The 18496-nt window shown below is 49.0% G+C and overlaps 1 long non-coding RNA gene across 1 annotated transcript; it reads right to left on the bottom strand.

Annotated features, from left to right (window-relative positions):
* Nucleotides 1-14063: 14063 nt before the first annotated feature.
* On the bottom strand, nucleotides 14064-17786 carry LOC142027206 (uncharacterized). Its single transcript, XR_012649038.1, has 3 exons — nucleotides 17636-17786; nucleotides 16871-16943; nucleotides 14064-14913 (listed from the first exon to the last, which is right to left on the bottom strand). It is a non-coding gene; the product is annotated as an uncharacterized LOC142027206 (long non-coding RNA).
* Between the last annotated feature and the right edge of the window lie 710 nt (nucleotides 17787-18496).

Genomic DNA, 18496 nt, shown 5'->3' with positions numbered 1-18496 from the left:
TTCCTGCTTGTCAGATGGCATCCCAAGGAATGGTGTAAACATGGTAGAGCTGGTGCTCTTTGAAGGCACACCATGAGGCTGAAGCCTTACCACTCCCCATGGAAACACCCAGATTTAGGCATTTGTTTCCTGTTAGGTTCTCTTGAATTGCCTCATCTGCAATGGATTCTTAATTCTGTGTTACCTTCCTAACTTCCTAACTACCTTCATTTTGAAAGTGCTCTGGAGAGGAGGGCAATTTCTAGGTTGTCTTACTGCATGCGTTTAAGGTCTTGAGCAACAACGTATGAAGTACCTTGACTTTCATGTAGCAAACAAAGCATGCTATGTATGTGTAACTTAAAGATAGCAGAGCCTATTCAGGGATGCTCATGAGCCAAGAAGAGCGTAGCAAGATGTTCAAAGCTCTGGAATAACTGCAAAGAAAGACTGAAGAAATAGGGTTGCCTGAAGAGAAGGGACCATACAAAGCCATTTTCAAAAGCCATAAAAGGTGGTTACAAAAAGGAAGGGATGTATGTGCTCCCTTTCCATGATTGGTAGGAAATAGAAGTAAATGGGAGGAACACAAATTGAGGGCACCTGTGTAGAATACTGGAGTATTTTACATGTGGAAATGTGTGAAGCCTTTGACTGGGATCTCTGAGGACACATCAGACAAATGTCAGCCAAGACTGACTGTAGCTAAGGATTGACTGTAGTTAATCCTATCTTCCAGCTAGAGGGAGTTCCTATTTTCCGTAATTCTGTAGCAGTTTTCAATAACTTTCTGCTTTTACAAAATGGAAACTGGAATCATTGTTTATATATGATCTTAAGAAAGGTTATATTTCTAGAATCAGATACTAGAGCTCATACTGGGAGTTATGGTGAATCACCACCCCACTGTGGAAATGATAGGAAACCGCAGCATCTTCAACACTTGAAAAATGTGATCATTTACGAGTGCAATGCAGCTTTTCCAAAGGATATGTCTGAGCCAAACTGAGGCTGTAGAACACTCTTGTAATTCCTGCACAGAACAAATGATGCTTGGCCACGCAGGGCAATGAGCGTCTGAGGGAGATGGCTACATTTTTGATGTCTCCAGAAGGAATCTTGTGACAGAAGAAGGACCTGTGTTTGTTCCAGCCCACTCTTCTTTTGAAGTTAGAAATGGACGGTACACAAAACTGGGATGGTACTGATAGGAGAGAGTCCTGAAAATATGGTTGAGACTTTGTTGTCTAAATGAAAAAGAAAAAAAAAGTAGCAGATTTTGTTATGCCTTTTCCCATGAAACAGTCTGGGAGATGCTGGTCCGCTTGTCGTAAGTCTTAAAGTCTGTCAACTCAAGAGTAAAACAGTCTCTACTTTGCACTGTCATTTGAAATTGTTTGTTTTGCACAGACGAATGAGATGTTAAAGGAGTAACATCTGTGTAATAATACAGATACCTGCCTTCCTTCCAAGGACTGGCTTGTCACGGTGCAATGACTTTCAGGAAATTAATTCTGTCCTTTGATACTTATTGGCAGAATTCTCTGAGTTTACACAGCAGTTCAAGAAATTCAGGGGCACTTACCTCACTGTTAGGCTTGTTTTCTTTCTCTTCATGTAATTCTGTCACACTATGTATTGCAGAACAAAATGCGGGTACTCGGGAAACTGCATGCAAGCACATAAAAGACTATCTAGCACTTGTATATAATGATCTACATCCTCTGTTTTGGTAATAGGCACCAGCAGCCGATTTACATCAGCTGATGATCTTGCTTAATAGCATTAGATTGCCTAATGGTGAGTTCTCTGCTGAGGCTAGTTTTACTTATAAATGTCTTATTGATTTAGACTGCAGCAGAGTGTGTGAGTTAGGAGCTGAATGAGTCTTACCAAATCCAAGTCACTGCTGTAATTAAGGGGCTTGGGTGAGAGCTTTCCCCTTGAAAAAAGGGACAATTAAGGTTTTGTTCTTAAAGGAGGGAAACTAACACTGTTGTGGTTCTTCTTGTTTTCCTGAAATAAATCTTTCCTGCAGCTTAAAAGAGAAGTCACATATTTTATCCAGAATTTACTAGGTGAAATGTTGTGCCTGGTGCTTTGCAGATCATACTGCATGCTCATAACATTCCTCTTCTGGCCCTAATACTTCTGAATACCTGCTTTTATCATGAGAGTAATTAGCTTGAATGTTAGTGGGTACAACATACCTGTATGTCAGACTGTAGGGGCATAGGACATTGGTATCACTCAAGGCAGTAATATGTCTGACACAATACCGTACTGCGCAAAGATACTCAGGCTAGTTCTGAAACAGAAAGCAATTTAGAGCTATCCTTGATAACAAGTTGGATACATAGTAACATAGGGTGATGCTGTGACCAAAGAAAATCAAGTGGGATGTAGAAAGAGCGCTAGCATCTGCAGGAAGAGTGAAATGAAACTTTTGTTACAATGTTCAGCATTTCAGCTGGTATATAGAGACCAGTGCAGGCCCTCACCTGTTAAGGCAATGGACTAGTTGGAGAGTGTTGAGAGGAAAACAGCAGGCTATAGGAAACAACCTACAAGGAAATGTTGAAAGAACTGGGGTTGTTTAGGCTGAGAAGGATGTGGCAGGTACTCCATCCTGTTCACTTAGCTGATAATACAAGAATGAAGAAGCTTACATTTCAGCAAGGAAGATCAGACTGAACTGTAGGGAAAGCTTTTGGTATTTAAGGAGCACGTAATATTTTGGGGAAGAGCATAATATCTCTGCCCCTAGAGGCCTTCAAGAATGTGGTTGGTTGGTAAATGTCTGGAAGAAATGGTGTGATTGCATGTTTTCTTGCTGCCACCTGGAAGAGGGCCTAACTGAGTTTAGGAAATTATTTTCTTATTCCTTTGTTTTCTTTTAATTTCTTTATTTTCTTACTTTGGGGTGGGGTTTTTTTGTGGCATCTAAACAATATTTGACCTGCACAATTCAGCCTGCTGAGAGACCTGGTGGAACATCATTACCTCATCAGATATGGATAGTGTTAGCAGGCTAGGGGTGCTATGCTCAGAAGTTTAGTTTGCTGTCTTAAGAGTGATTAATAGTGCTTATTAACTGGAAGTCCAGGTTTGCCAGGTAGCATTGGAGTAAAAGGTTACAGGTAGGTATGGATGTCTAACTTGAGACAAAAATCCCAGAATCAAAGAGTGGTGTAGGTTGGATGGGACTTCTGGAGGTCATCTGGTTCAACCCCTGTGCTCCAGCAGGGCCACATACAGCTGTTTGCCCAGGACTGTGTCCAGATGGCTTTTGGATATTTCCAAGGACAGAGACTCCACAGCCTCTCTGGGCAACCTGTGCCACTGCTCTGTCACCCTCACAATGAAAAAGTGTTTCCTGAGGTTCAGGAGGAGCCTCCTGTATGTCAGTTTTTGCCCATTGCTTCTTGTCCTGCCAATGGGCACCACTGAAGACAGACTAAGCAATCAAATTTAATCTCAACCCTGAAGAAAAAAGATGATGAACAGAAAAGGGCAAGAACTGAATGCATGTTAGCAAAGCATACCAAGATGCCAAGGAGATCCTAATGTGAGCAAGTAGAAACCACCACCTTAACATCCCACCCTTTAACATTGTTAGTAAAACTGAGGACTTTTTTCTGTACTCTTCAATTCTTTCTTTTCTTGTACTGTCTAAGAATTAGACCTAGACTGCTACTGAGACCCTACTGGTTTCCTTGCTGTCTGTGAACTGTTCAGATTTTCCCCTGCCAGGTCAGAACAAACCCCCCAGCACATCCTTTTTTGCTGCAGGCATTGGTTTTCAAAAGCAAAGGCAAGAAGAAACTGCAGATTTCTTCCCAGGAAAGCCCACCCACACTCTTGGAAAGACTCTGCAGAGATGAGAAGACAGAGCCGCCGGATGGCTTGGCAATTTCTATGGGTTGACATGCATTAGAAAACCCTTGCTTTGTCCCTGACCCACAATGCTCTCTCTGTGCACTGCAGAAGACATCCACGCCAGGTGGACCCCCATGAAGCACTTGTAACACCCCGCATCACACTGGGGTGGGGGTGTTTCCAAAGAACAACAGCTCTGCTTAAACTGGAGCACCCCTGAGGAAATGGCTGGTGCAAGGCATTGCCACCTTTCACGAGGGAAACCAAAGCAGAGGGGCTTGTGCCTCAGCTTGTCGATTGACCTGAGCCTCGTCCAGTCTCCTGTCCCCGTTCCTCTGCCCCACAGTGTAACAGGATCCACAGCGGGTGCACCCCATCTCTTGAGTCCCATGGCCCAGGAACACGGCACTTCCATTGCTAGTACCAGACCGCAGGCTCTGTACTGAGTTTGCAAGGCTTCTGGGTGGAGGAGGTAGTTGGGCCCAGCAGACATGTGAGGAAACGGTGGGCATAGAACCAGAGGAAGGGGGAGAAAGCACCATGGGTGGGAATAGCAATGCCACTGAGATGATTGATAGTAATAGTGAGACTTTTTCTGCAGTTTTCATGCCTTTATTTTCTTTTATAGTGTAATAATTATATTTAGGGGGCTGGGATCTCTTGGGGACCAGTCTGAGTCCCAGCTGCCAGCCCAGGTGTCATTTGACACACTCCCAGTGTCACTGATGGCGGGGTGGATTCTTAGGGCGCTGTGAGGGGTCCTCAGGGCTGCCAGCTCTCCTCATTGGGGTTTGCCAGGGCTCCCCAGGGGAGTGTTGGCTGCCTCAGCTGGGAGCGGAGGGCCCGGGCACAGCCTCCTCGGGGTCCTCCTGCAGGGCTTCTTGCTCCTTGTGGGCAGGACTGGGGGCAGAAGAGGGGCTGTCAGGACCCCCACGAAGGGCTGGACTTGGGGCAGAAGACCCCCCTTTGGGAGGCAGCGGGGCCGGGGGCAGCCGCAGGGCTGCCCTCCCGCTCCTCAGCAGCACGGGCGTCCTCCAGGCCCACCCGGCGTCGTGCCTCCCCGCCGCACCGCTCCACGATGGTGTCGATCAGCTGGCGCACAAAGGTCCTCGCGTACTCGCCCAGGGCACCCTGCAGCAGCTGGAACAGGGTTTCCTCATCCAGGCCGAAGAGGTGCAGGCTGGACAGGACGAGCCTCCGCGCTGCAGCTGTTTCCCAGCGGTCACCCTCGAAGAAGAGCCACAGCTCCTGTCGCAGCCAGAGCATCACAGGCCGGAGCAGAGCTGGGTCCTCTTGGAAGAGGGATGCCCAGACGTGGGGATGGAGGCTGCCCACAGGAGCCATGGGCAGCGGCTGTGCAGCTGATGGCTGGTTGTGGGCGGCTGGATGGCCAGGAGCACCTCCTGCCAGGTGGACGGCAACTGATGGCACTGGAGGTGGTGTGACAACCACTACTAAGTCCCATTGGGGGTCTTGGGCAGGAGGGAGGCCGACAAACCTGGAGAGGCTCAGGGGAGGCAAGGAGGGTCTGTGGGGCTGGGGCTGGCTCAGCATGGAGCAGAGAAGGCGTCAGGGCACCTCACAGCACACGCCGGTGCCCACGGGGAAGGCATCAAGGGGATGGGGGCAGGCTCTTCCCAGCCCTGCCTGGTGGGAGGGTGAGAGACAGTGGCATCTCCTGAAACTCGAGAGGTTCAGGCTGGAGATAAGGAATCAAAACCAAAATCCCCATGAGGATCATGAAGCCCTGGAGCAGGTTGCCCAGAGAGGAGGTGGGATGCCTGAGCCTAGAGGTCAGCCTGCAAGACCTGAGAAGCCACAACCCAGAGCACAGCTGTCACAAGCTCGTGCAGGGATGCTCGCTGAAGTCCCGCAAGAGAAAGTATTGCCAGTGGGAAAGGTAGCAAAGGATTCCAAAGGCACAACAGCTTCCGTAAGCTGCAATGCCAGAAGACCACTTCCTGGTTCCCTTCAGTTCCGCAGATTTCGCAAGCATTGATTTAGAAGGGAATGGAATGGAAAGGAATGGAACGGAACTTCCATTTAGAAAGGACTTACAATGACCGTCTAGTCCGACTGCCTGACCACTCCAGGGCTGACCCAAAGTTAAAGCCTGTTATTAAGCACATTGTCCAAATGCCTCTTTTTAAGGCACTGACAGGCATGGGGCATCGACCATCTCTCTAGGAAGCCTGTTCCAGTGTTTGACCACCCTCTCGGTAAAGAAATGCTTCCTAACGTCAAGTCTGAACCTCCCCTGATGAAGCTTTGAACCATTCCCCACGCGTCCTGTCGCTGGATCCCAGGGAGAAGAGATCAGCAGCTCCCTCTCCACTTCCCCTCCTCACAAAGCTGTAGAGAGCAATGAGCTCACCCCTCAGCCGCCTCCTCTCCCGACTAGACAAGTCGAGAGTCCTTAGCTGTTCCGCACAGCTCATTCCTTCCAGCCCTTCCAAGGACCTTCACATCCTTCATAAACTGTGGGGCCCAGAACTGGTTACAGAACAGCACACAGTAAGTACTCCGTTGGCCTTTCTGGAGATTTTGGGAGCTGCCAGTTCTGTGTAGGGAATCTTAAGCCTTCGAGCTGTGAACGGAAACTCATACTATTGCTAAACCATCTCTTTTTAAAATTACCAAGACCCGAGGCACTGTGCTCTGGGGAGAGATGCGCTCAGAGAGCACAGGTCCAGCCCCATGGTAGTCAAAGCAGGGTGACGAGGCTGTGCAAGACAAGAGGGAGAAGCCCCATGGCGCTCTGCTAAGGACAACGAGAGGCAACAGTGGGCATAGCCCCAGGAAAAGGGGGAGAAAGCAGCACAGGTGGGGATAGCAAGGCCACCTGCACTGTCAGTAACACGGAGACCTTTTCTGCAGTTTGCAGGCCTTTTATTTGCTGTTAGTGCCCGTCAATTAGAGGGCCGGGAGCCCTTGAGGGCCGGCGCACGCCCCTAGCTGCTGGCCCAGCCCTGGTTTCGGCAGCGCCTGGGGTGTTCTTCTAGTGCTGCCGGCGGGGTGGCCTCTTCTTGGCTGGAGAAGAGGCCTCGGGGCTGCCGACCCTCCTCTTTGGGGCTCGCCGTGGCCCCCCAGGGGAGCGGTCCCTGCCCCGACTGGACGTAGATGGACCTGCCGCGGCCTCCTCGGGCTCCTCCTGGGGCTCTTCTTGCTCCCCGCGGACAGGAACGGGGGCAGGGGGAGGGCTGCCGGGACCCCCCCGAAGGGCAGCTGCGGAGGTGCTGGGGAGGTCGTCCGGTTTGGTTCCTTCGGGGCTGTCGGAGGGGGCCGGCCCAGGTGTGGGAGACCCTCGCCGGGAGGCAGCGGGGCCAGGGGCACTTGCGGGGCTGCCCTCCCGCCCCCCTGCAGCATGGCCGTCCTCCAGGCCCAGCAGACGGCGGGCCTCCCCGCTGCACCGTTGCACGGCGACGTCAATAAGCTGGTGCACAAATGTCGCCGTGCGATTTTGGAGGGTGGCCCTCAGCAGCTGGACCAGTAGGTCTTCATCCAGCCCAAAGAGGACCAGGAGGGGCGTGACGAGGTCCTCCACTACGGCTGCCTGCGAACGCCCGTTCCCAAAGATCCGCCCCAGCTCCTGACGCACCCAGGTCAGAAGGGGCTGGAGGAGAGCTGGGTGGTCCTGGAAAAGGGATGCCCAGGTGTTGGGCCGGAGGCCACCCGGAGGAGCCCTGGGCAGCTGGATCTCCACAGGCTGTCGTTCTGCTGCTGCAGGGCTGTGGGCAGCTGGACGGCCGAGAGCTCCTCCTGCCTGGCGGCCAACGACTGCCGATGCTGTAGATGGTGTGATGACATTCTCCTCTGCGTCGTCATCCGCCCACACCGAGTGCACGATGGAGATGATCCTCCTCTTACAGAGGGGGCACTCGGGCTTGCTCTCAGCCCGCCGCAGGATGCACTCATAGCAGAACTGGTGGAGGCATGGCATGGCAAAGCTGGCCTCCTCCCAGCTGTCCAGGCAGATGGGACAGTGGTTGTCCGGCTCCGCGGCCATGCTCTCCACGTGCTGTGGTGGGCTGGGGGGAGCTGGGGATGTCGAGTCGTTCCCCGTCACCACCTCTGCAGCAGCAGCTGTCGCGCTAGAAAAGAAAGAGAAGCCAGGGTCACTAGCTGGCCTGGGGAGGGGTGGAAGAACTGCCCAGGTCCCTCAAGAAGGAAACCCTCCCAGCTCCCCAGGGTGAGGTTTCCCCTCCCAGCTCACCTCTGCTGCTGCGAGCGTCCCTCCTGGGTTCCCCGGTTGCCTGAACCTGGCAGGGCCAGGCTGGGGAAAATCCTTTGACGGCTCTGGCGTTGGACACGGAGAGCTGCAACGAACAACTCCCCGAGCACGACACCAGCACCAAAGGCCTCGCTCAACACTCCAGACCTCACGAACTCGCTCAGCTGGAGTGCGGGCACGAGCCAGCTGGCTGAGACTCGTTGCCTGAGTATAAGCAGTGAGGGATGCCTGGTCACAATCCATGCCTCAGTGACATCACCGACCGTCGCCAGGCGACATCAGAACATATCACTCAGGGACATCACCGTCCTTCGCTGGGGGATGTCATGATGGCGCTCACCCCACACCTGGGGTTACCAAATGCCACTGCCCGCTCCATCCCCCCATCTCTCATCTTGTGCTCGGCATCGGTGTCTCACACCAGTCACCGAGGCCTCAGCCGTGTCTTCCCAGGGCCCCGTCAGGTCGCTCTGGCCAGGGCAGACGTCTCCAGGCACATACGGCAAGAGGGTGCACTGGATAACACCTCGTGCCTCCCCGGGAGGCTGCAGGACAAAGTCCCACAGGCTCTGCCCACACCCCAGCACTGCTGGCCAGCCCTCCGCGCTCCCCTGCTTCCTCTCACTTGGCATCACAGGCAGCTCTTGGGGATTTTCTCATGGGACCTGTGTTTGGTGTCCACCAGGACCCCCAGGTCTTTTTCTGTCAAGGTGCTTTCCAGCCAGGCAGTGTCCAGCATGTGCTGCTGGTGCCTGGGGTTGTTCTTCCCCAGGAGTAGGACTCTCATGTTTCCTTGTTGAACTTCATGAACTTTCTGTCAGCCTATTTTTCCAGCCTGCTGAGGTCCCTCTGGATGACAGCATGAAACAACCAGTCTTCCCAGTTTGGTGTCATGTACAATCTTGAAATTCCAGCAGGGACTCCCACATGGCTGGGAATGTCCCATGGGTTTTCATTCTGTTCCAGAATCAGTTCAAGGAAGTTTTATGATGATTTTGTTGTGATTTGGTTTAGGCCCTCAGAACAGACTTATAACCTGGAGTGTCAAAATTATGCCCTTTGAACAGTTGTGGTGCTTCAGTCTCTTTGCTTTTCACCAGCTCAGCCATTTCTGCTCCTACCACTTCAAAACCAAGATAAACCAAGTGGCCCTCCTTGCCATAAAGCAACTAATTACAGCGCCTTCCTCCCAGTCACCTCCTGTCAGAAGTCAAAACTCTTGAGTATAGCAGCTTCCATACAGAGCTACTGTTGAACTCTGTGGTCTCTCCTCTTGAATTGACACTAGCCCTTGTTTATCACTGTCACTGTGCAGAGTGGTATCTCAGAAGCCTATTGGGGCAGCAGGAGCACCTTCTGTCGAAAATTCTGCATGTTTGCTCTTTGGGAGCTTGTAATCATCTCACGTTTTCAGCATTCAGGCTTGGTTGCCTGTTAGAAACAACCTTTCCAGCTGCACCGAAAGAGAGGGATTTCTGAACAAACATGGTAAGGGAGAGAAGATTAAATAGGTGACAGCCGGTAAAGACAGGAGCCAGGCCAGAGCTGGTTTTTTTTAATTAGTTATTTTACTTTGGGAAGCCAAGATACACTTGTGGCATGGGGAAAGGGGGCCTCCATGGCTGACCAGACATATGGTGATTTATGCCCCAGGGAAACTGTTTATCTATACACATGGATGCTTTGCAAACTTATTTTTACGCATTCCTTTCCAGCCATATTCATAAAGGAAATGCACAGAAAATCTAGGGTCTTGTCTATGCATGAAAAGACACTGCTTAAAATAAGCAATAGTACTCCCAAGAACACCCATTATGACTGTACTTATACTGGCATGTAGGCATTTATTCCAGAGCAGATCCGCACTAGCAGGAGAGGGAGTAAACCAAGCACACACCTGCAATCTGAACTCACATTCTGATCCACAAAGGAGGAGTTATACCAGTATGGATTATATTCCTGTATTCCTCCACGTAAGGGGATGCAGTTATTTGGAATAAAAGGAGGCATTTTCTTGGTGCATGCCTTCTCAGCCCCAGGGGCTGACTTCTTCTGCAGCAGTGTAATGTAGCTTCTACTCCTCTACAGCCAAAGGACATAGTGTCCCACTCCACACTTGGAAGGAAAAGGGACACTTCTGTGACTTGTAGTCCTAGCACAGACAGGAAAAGGATGTCAGTAGGGCTTTTGGCTGGGAGTCAGATGTGACTTTGCAGTGTTCTTGGGTGTTGGCGTTTTGCTCTGTGAGCCTCTGCAACCATATGTGATGACTTTCTTGCACTGCTGATGTGCAGCTGCTTGCTGTAGCAGCTTCTCTGGGTTAACAATGCCTCTGCAATGCATTAATTGTTCAGAAAACGTACCTGTTTTCTCCTGCTGAGATCAAACTGTTGCTAAGGGACAATATGCTGAGACCATCATTAGCCTCTTCATTACTGGTCTTTTATGGTCACTTCATTACGAGCAGCTAATGAAGTCAGCCAATCAATCTCTTGCCCTTTGGCCCTCCTCAAACCTGCCTTTCCCTGTTGTACAGTAGAGATTTTTTGACCTAGGAGTCGGAACATTGGTCCACAATATCTCCTGTGAGCAGCCAAGGAAAGGCCCAGAAAATAGCATTACCTGTTCTTGTTTTGACTGCCCCATCTTCCAAGCACTCCCCAGTATCACTTCTGAGCCTCTCTGAGTATTAACCAGTCCTTACTAATATCTTATCTGGCAGACTGACATGAAGCTGGTTGAAACCCACACCTGGATGCTTTTGATTTTGTCCAGAGTGGTGACCAGACTGCCACATCTCCCATTTCACTTCTTGAAATAAGGGGTTTCAGCAGAACTTGCACTGAGGAGATGCAAGGCTTTGTTACTGAGGCCACACAAGCCCAGATTTCATTTACATACAGACCTGAAATGGAGGAACGTGTGTTTGAAATGGGGCTAATGCAACTTTTGTGCATGGCCACCAGTGCTCATGCAGAGGGTTGGAGTCCTTAAACAGAAGGTGTGAGAGAGTAAGACAGAGTTGTCCCTACTCGTAGTACTAATTGGTGCGTTACTCCACAATGTTAGCAAGTACTAAGGTAGAAATGCTAAGCCCTACCAGAGCACTTTCTGTCTTGCTAAGGTCTTTCTGCCAACAAACCCTGATAAAATTGTGTGCAGCAACCGCGGCTGGAAACAGCAGATTACACACATTAAGTGACTTTGTAATTGTGCTGTCAAAATGTAGAAGAGCTTGTGTTGTTAATAGTCTATATTTGTGTGGCTGCCTTTCCCCTGGGACTCACGATCCAAGGTGGGCTGGAGAGAGACTTAATCTGAATTGCTATGTGTTATCTGAATAATGCCCTGGGTCTGTGCAGAAATGGGCATCTACCTCCTGGAAAAACAGCACTGTCCGAACAGACAGTTCTGGTACGTTCCCTGCTAATGCTGAAGGTGCTGAGAAGAAAAGGGGGAAAGGAGGAGCACAGGGAGCTGTTCTAATAGTTTTCTATTATTCAGCAATGGTTTACAGCAAAACACCTGACTAAGGCCAGTTCGTAGAGGGAAGTGAGAAGACTGCCAGGATTTTGGGAGTCACTAGTACTTTGCACATTAGAGGCCCTTTTTTTTTATATGTGAGGAAAGGGGAAAACATGAAATAGAGGGAAACATATATAAACTCCTCCTTCCTAATCTGATCCTTAGATGGTACAAAGAGGGAAGGCTGCTGATGCCAGCCCAGCTGCTCTGGTTTACACCAAAAGGGGCAAATCCAAACCACTCCCCAGGTGGACATCGCTGCCCTCCCACATAGTGCGGATCAGGACCGTGGCTCCAACAGTGACCAGTTGCAGCTGGGAGGTTTCAGGCTTTTCTTCCTTGTCCTCCCCATCCCTCCCCCACTGCTTCTCATCCTTGGTCTGTGCTCCATTCCAGAGAGATGGGACACAAGCAGGGGGCTTTATTTATGGGGGAAAAAAATGTCAGCAGGGGTGGGCAGAGGGGTTTGAGTGGAAATGAGTTGTGCTGATAAGCCTTCTGACTGTATTTTATTTTACTGAGGTTCTTAACAAATAATCTTTATGAAATGCAAACCGGGCTTATCAGGCTAATGCAGATTGTCTGAAATCCTTATCTCCATGGGCCAGTTAGCTGGAGTGATCCCCTTTTCACAATGAATAGAGAATGAAGAGCTGCACACAAGCCTACCCCTCCCTCCTTCCAATCATTGCCATTTACTGGCAGTGAACCGAACGGCTCTGATTTCCAAACTCATAAATAACGCAGGGCTTCAGAGCTGAGATGTCCTGTGTTTTGAAACAGTTGTTCAGCTGTGCAGGGAGCCTGAGTCAGCCGGGAGGGGCATGGGGGCAGGGCTGGAAAATGGAAAATGGGAGAAGTGTCTGGTTTGTGGCACCTTTCTGAGAATGGTCTATGTTTAAGCTGACTTCTAATGCTAGAGATAGCACGATCATCTCACATGCACAGATGCATCCCTTCCTCTAAGCGTTGTCAGTGGACCCAGCCCCTGACATTTGAGTATGTTTCCTTGGCATGCTTTTTGCTTGGTAGCTTTGCCTGCTGTGTGCTGGGGAGAAGCTGCTGCCATTTGTAGGTTGAAGATTTATGGTGAGAAACATGCCCGCTGCTCAGGAGAAGGTTTTTTCTTCATTCTGTTCACACTGTGTATGTATTTTCTGTACCTCCTGTGGGTCAAGTTTGTGTACCTGAGGAATGGATGGCAGCTAAATAGCTCTGCTGCCTTTTCTGGGGACAGAAGCATGGAAAAAAGTAATAGCAGCTGTGAGGAAGTTTTATTGTTCTGACTGCCAAGCTCTGGGGAATATATATAAAAAAGTCCATCTCTGGGAACGCATGGTGGAGGAAACAGATGCTGCTGTTGTCTCTGCATGTCTATGATCTGTGGTGATGTTCTCCCTTCCTGGGACACCATGAGATGCCATATGATCTGCACCAGGTCGTAGCCCTTTAATTCCAAAATACAGAACAGGCCTGTACTAAAGTGACAAGACCTAGTGAAGAAGGGGTCTGATTTTATCCACCAACATGTGCAAGTTCTTCCCTCACCCCTGTTTTGCCTCTTTCCCTTTAGAATGTTTTTCTGCTCAAGAGACAAGGGTCTAGATTCAGCATTTGGTGCAAGGGGACCTCACTAAGATACAGTTGTACAGAGAAATAAGGCTCTGAAGGAAACAGGTTTCCCACAGCACACAGCACAGAGAAATGCTAGTGGAGTTGTCACCACTAGAGAAATTCTAGAAGACCTGTCAGTTCCTGATTCCTCTTGGTACCTGGGCAGATGCCAGTATGAAAGATTAGTTTAGTAACAGAGATGAACTTCCTCAAAGCAGGAGAGCTTTTGTACCCCAGGATGCAGTTTATGCCTTTGTATTGATACTAGTTAACTGCTAAATCCAGAAATATGGATTACACCGAAGCATGGAAATACCTTGATGATACCTCTACTGTGGAGCGTGGAGATATTGCTACCATACGGCATGTTACACAATGTGCTACATCCCACAGTTGCAATTGCTGTCCAGCTTTGCACATTATGCAAGCCAAATCACATCAGCCAGCAGCTGGGAGAAGTTATTGTTTCCAGGTAGCACTAAGGTTTGAGCCCTGGTCTCTGTGCAACACACAGCAAAAGGGCAGCTCTCCGTGTTGCAGCTCCTTGAAAAAAACCACTCAGTAGAGATGGCTGTGCATATGCTGTCAGCACACACAAAATCTCATCTGGTGGTTGCTTCCCAGCTTTTGTTGTGCTTTTTCCCAACAGTCAGAAATTATTTCCCCTTCTTGCCTCAGAAGAGGAGAAGAAATGGGAGAAACAAATGGGCAGAATAACTTCATGATACTCTGCCATCTCCCTATTTAACTAGACCACTGTGTAGCATTATTCGTTCACGCTGCTGTTGGCGGGGGTAAGAAAGACACATTGCACTGCAAATCTGTTTAGGTGATATCTGTGAATGGCAGCTGTCATGTAGGTCTTCAGAGACCCCCAGACAAACACAGCAGGCATGAGTGAATATGTAAAGCTATACCAGCATCTCCAGACCTAGTTGTGAGGATGGAGTATGCTCCTCGAAACAAAGACTCAGAATTAGTCTTGGGTGATTATATTGCAGCATTTCTACTGGAGGATTAAATTTGACTGTGTCTCTTTTCTTCTTGAAAGTCCAGGTTTTGTTTCCTTGGAAGGCTCAAAAACCTCTTATAGTTGCCTGGCCTTACAGATGTCCCTCTGTACAATGGAAAAATGTCCAAATTCTTCTTCTTTCCCTGGCTTTGATGTGAATGTGCATGGGAGGATCCTGCTCATGCTATCTGCTGTTTCTCCTAATCTGGAAATCGGTGTCCCCAGTCCTTTCCATTCTAAAGTTAACAAGTTTCTCAGCTTGGAGTTTCACCCCTTCATCATGAGTGGACATTTGGGGTGCAGACCTGGTTCTGTTGAAACCAGGAGCCAAACTCTTCTTGTCTTGCCAGGACCTGAAATTCATCCCTCTCCCCCTTCTTCTGGGAGAGCTTGACTCAGCCCCAGTCGATGCCCTTATGCGCTGTTGAGTTTTGTAGTATGTCCAAGGAGCTATGGCATTCACCTCTTCAGTTTTTTATTAGTCTGCTTGCTGCAGGAGAGTTAGCTGCTCTCCTGTATTGGAGGTCTTAGACTGTGCTTGTGGGACAGCAGTTTTGCAGGATTATTCCTTCTCCCCTGAGCGTACAGCTGGGTTGCTCTGGTGGGTCCTGCAGCCTGTCCCACAGTTGCCACCTCAGCCAAGTCCCTGGATAACTGGACCATGTGGCAGCTCCTGGGCAATAAAAAGATAACATGTTGGGTGTGAGGCTTTGCAAACCCTGAGCATACTCATCCCCTTGTCACTACATAGCTCCTGAGGGTAGAGGTGTGGGCTACAGCCTGAGAAGCTCTCTGGTGATGTTAGAGCAAGGATTGGATCTGGTTTGCTCCCAGCTGAGTGGGGTACTGGTGATGTCCTGGTTTCAGCTGGGATAGAGTTAATTATCTTCCTAGTAGCTGCTACGGTGCTATGTTTTGAGTTCAATATGCAAAGAATGTTGAGAACGCTGATGTTTTCAGTTGTTGCTCAGTAGTGTTTAGTCTAAAGTCAAGGATTTTTCAGCTTCTCATGCCCGGCTGGAGGGGCACAAGAAGTTGGCACAGGACACAGCCAGGGCAGCTGACCCCAACTGGCCAAAGGGGTATTCCATACCATGGGACATCACATCTAGTATATAAACTGGGGGGGGGGCAGGGGAATCACGGCTGGGGGACTACCTGGGTGTCGATCGGCAGGTGGTGAGCAATTACACTGCGCATCATTTGTACATTCCAATCCTGTTATTATTGCTGTTGACAATTTATTAGTGTTATCATTATCATTATTAGTTTCTTTTTTTCTGTTCTATTAAACTGTTCTTATCTCAACCCACGAGGTTTACTTCTTTTCCCAATTTTCTCCCCCATCCCACTGGGTGGGGGGGAGTGAGTGAGCGGCTGCATGGTGCTTAGTTGCTGGCTGGGGTTAAACCACGACAGGTGAGCACACAGGAATCTGTGCTTTTGGTTCTTGCATGTGGCCACATGGACCTTTCTACCCAGCTCCTTTCTGCAGCGGGTCTGGACAGGCCCCACTGAACTACCCACAGGGAAACCAGGAGGAGCCACACAAGCTGGCCCTTTTCAAAGGTGATGGCTGTTCCTGATAATGCCAACTGGCTCAGCTTTCATTTCAGCTTCCTGAAGACTAATGCAGACAGATCAATTAGGGACTGCACACAAGAAGCTGAAGCTCCTCAACCCTCCCGCAGATAATAATAAAATTTTGCCCCTGCTTTTCTCCTTCCTTGAAGTCCCCAAGAGAGAATTAGCTGGTGCTGCAGGTGCAGCTGTCCCACGGCGTGGTGAGAGCAATGAATAGTAAGGTTTTTAGCTCAAGCACACTAAGGCTGTTCAGCAGCCATTGGATAATCCTCTGTTAATCAGATTATGTAAATTACTACTTCAGCATCCCTATCCCATCTCTCATCCCCCTGCTCTCCAAGCTGGAAATAAAAGGCACTCTAAAAAGAAACATTTAAACTGCAAAAAGGCAGCGCTGCTGAAAGGCGTGGGTAGAGGGTGCCGAGACGAGGAGCAGCGGAGCAGGGCTTTGTTTCTGTGCGGACAGGCGTTCCTGCTTGGCAAAGCAGCGGGAGACATCAGCAAATCAAAGGTCAGGAGTGGGCGCTGCCTGTGTATTAATAGTGCCTCAGTACCGGGTTGAGGAGACCAATGCCAGTGCATTCCTGGAGGTCGGCACTTTGCCCCGGGATGTTACATTTTGTGCACTGGAAGAGCATCCCTGACCTCCTTGGAGCAAAGTGACTTCCTGTCCTTTCTTTTGCGTTCATGATGTGTTACAAGTTTGTTCACTCATAATGTAAAGCCCAGCACCCCAAAAAAGTTTTGGGTTGAGAGGTGCTGTCAGCAGTCTGGACTTAGTCACTGAACACAGCAACCAAACTGAATGACGGGACAGATTATCAAAAATGGCCACTGAAGCTCTGTCTGCAAAGCCTGGACATGCAAGCACTGAATCACCTAAAACTTGCACTTGTGCTTTAGTGCATACAAGGTAATCACGTCCTCTGGCTCTGGGTTTCATATAGGATTATGTCTTCCTGAAACACTTGTCAGAAGCCCTGGCAATCACAACAACATCTTACTCAAGTTTCACTGGTACTCAAACCATGGCTTATGGCACTTACTTGGTCTCTGAGGCTGCCACATTTTCATCCAGATAGGAGTGGTGGTGGTTTTTTTACAAACTGGAGTAGAAAGCTGAGGAAGGCAAGAAAGGTCACTTACAACTAAAACAGAGGAGCTGAGAGCTTATTTATTCTTTGTGCGGCCACTGAAGCCACCCAGAAAGCTGAGCTGACCTACATTTGCTGTGTAATACTCCTGACTGACTACAGTTTCTTTTGTTTGTGACAAAGATAAGACTGCCTCTCTCATGGCAGATGCAACACATTGGAAATCGAGGTTTTCTACCCCAGACAGGGTTTCCTACTGGTCTTTTGGTACTATTTACAGAAGATCAAGAGAATTTGTTCCCCAGTCCTTCTTCACACTGTTGAACACATGTCCTGATACATCTTGTTCACAGTCGGTATGCAAAGCTGCCTGAAGGGCTATTCATAGGCTATTAAAAATATTGCACATGCAGAGTTCAGACCTTGCTGGTTTGATGGGTCAAGCTAATCACAGGACATGTCTGGGTTTCATGGGCTCAGGTGACACAGTTGGGGTGAACACATGCTAATGTGTACACGAAGGACTTTATTGGTGTTAATGGAGCTTCTTCCCTGTGCTGTGACGTGAGAAGCTGGGACACAAGCTCTGCAGGAAAGATACTCATGGTCCAGTGGGGGATGGACAGCCTGGTCCACACAATTAGGAGCTTCTGGCTGACCTTGCAAAATCATTTTGAAAATGCAGGTGGCCAGATGTGCAGATTGCAGAGTTCTTACCTTGAGGAATTTTGCCAAAAATTTGTCTTCCTTCCTCTGGCTGCTGTTGGCTTTTGTAGAGCCAGTGGAAAGTAAAGAGACATGTAGCACAGTCATATGATGGAATACAGGTGAACTGAAAGAGTAATGGAGTGATTTCTGCATGCTGAGGACCAGCACTGTTCTATAGTAACCAATGAAAGTACCTCAGTTTACACCAGCTGAGAATCTGAAATATAGAGATATATTTAAAAACAATGGAAACAAAGCAATTGAAAATTAAATATGAAATTAATTGTACCATCTCTCCATCATTAAGGCAGCAATAAGGGCATACATTCATAACTGAGAAAAAATAGGATGGCAAAACTTCAAAAGCAAAGGAAGAAAGTTACCTTTCAGAGTCAGAATAGTGAGCAGGTCTGGTTTTCCTATGTGAAACGGACTGCGTAATCATAATGAACTCCTCAGAAGCTGGGTTTCTGGGAGTTTCCCTTTGCACACACATGCACTGCTGGTCCTGCAAGAGGAGCAGTCTCAAGCACCAAATATGGGACCTCTCCTCTGAGGATTTCAACCTCAGCCATTCCCAAGCAGCAACCTGTAGTAAGAAGAGATGTTAGGGAGATTCAGAGCAAATTCCCTTGCTCCTTGCAACAGCTTACCTCAAAGAACAAGCCTCATGGTTTCAAAGACTTTCATATGAAGAAAGAGAACTTGCCAGACTGTCCCAAAAGCCTGACAACTCCTAGCGCATCGAATACACGTGGCTGGGGGTTGAGCGTTTTGCTTGAAGACATACTGGATATTAAATCTCTCAGTCCTTACTTTTTGTTATTAAAGACTGTTGTAGCAGGTGCAAACACATCTATGCCGCAGACC

Source organism: Buteo buteo, chromosome Z (assembly GCF_964188355.1).
Source record: "Buteo buteo chromosome Z, bButBut1.hap1.1, whole genome shotgun sequence".
NCBI lineage: Eukaryota > Metazoa > Chordata > Aves > Accipitriformes > Accipitridae > Buteo > Buteo buteo.
The sequence above is the reverse complement of the archived record's forward strand: the minus strand, read 5'-3'. Positions and strand labels throughout refer to the sequence as shown.